This window comes from Carlito syrichta, unplaced genomic scaffold, assembly GCF_000164805.1.
Source record: "Carlito syrichta isolate Samal-C Ts95f unplaced genomic scaffold, Tarsius_syrichta-2.0.1 Scaffold309919, whole genome shotgun sequence".
Classification (NCBI taxonomy): Eukaryota; Metazoa; Chordata; class Mammalia; order Primates; family Tarsiidae; genus Carlito; species Carlito syrichta.
Genome location: NW_007254015.1, coordinates 5,766 through 6,569, shown reverse-complemented (window position 1 = coordinate 6,569; position 804 = coordinate 5,766). Strand labels below are relative to the sequence as shown.

The 804-nt window shown below is 43.2% G+C and overlaps 1 pseudogene; it reads right to left on the bottom strand.

Moving 5' to 3' along the window:
- Window positions 1–226: 226 nt before the first annotated feature.
- LOC103270741 overlaps window positions 227–804 on the bottom strand; it is a 3,705-nt pseudogene continuing 3,127 nt past the window's right edge.

Sequence of the window (804 nt, the reverse complement as noted above, 5' to 3'; positions counted from 1 at the left end):
ATTTGAAGCTTAGACCAGATTTTCAATAAACCTAAGTTTTAGGTTGCACTCCACAAAGCCTCTGAAAATAAAGTCATGGAAAGTTTGCAATATGAGGCTTGTAAAGTACAATGCAAATGAAATACAAGAGTTTTTATCAACACTATAATTACTACTATGTCCTCAGAAATAATGCATCCATAGATGTGAAATATCCTAATCATCGAGCTTTAGGATGAAATCCTACTCAGCCAATCACTCTCCGAATGGCCATCTGAACGTCCTTGTTCCTGAGACTATACACCACATGATTCAACAAGGGAGTTACAACTGTGTAGGTCACTGTCACCAGCCTACCTTCGCTGGAGGAGTACTTGACTGATGGTCGTAGGTAGACAAAGGAAGCATAGCCATAGTGGACAATGATCACAGTGAGATGTGAGGCACAAGTAGAGAAATCCTTTCGCTTGCCTTCAATGGATGGAATCCTCAAGATGGTGTGAACAATGAAGCCATAGGAGATGCAAATGAAAGTCAGAGGGATCATAAGTGCTAGGACTCCACCAATGAATATGACTAGCTCATTGATGTAGGTATCAGTACAGGCAAGCCGGATAAGTGGTGAGATGTCACAGAAGTAGTGGTTGATCTTGTTTGGGCCACAGAAAGGGAGTTCAAAACTAAGAGGGAACCTATCAGTGAGAACAGAAAACCAACCACAGCACATGTTGCTGCCATTTGCCTACATACCTGCCAACTCATGAGGATGGGGTAGCGGCGGGGATGGCAGATGGCAGCATAGCGATCATAACCCATCACTCCAAG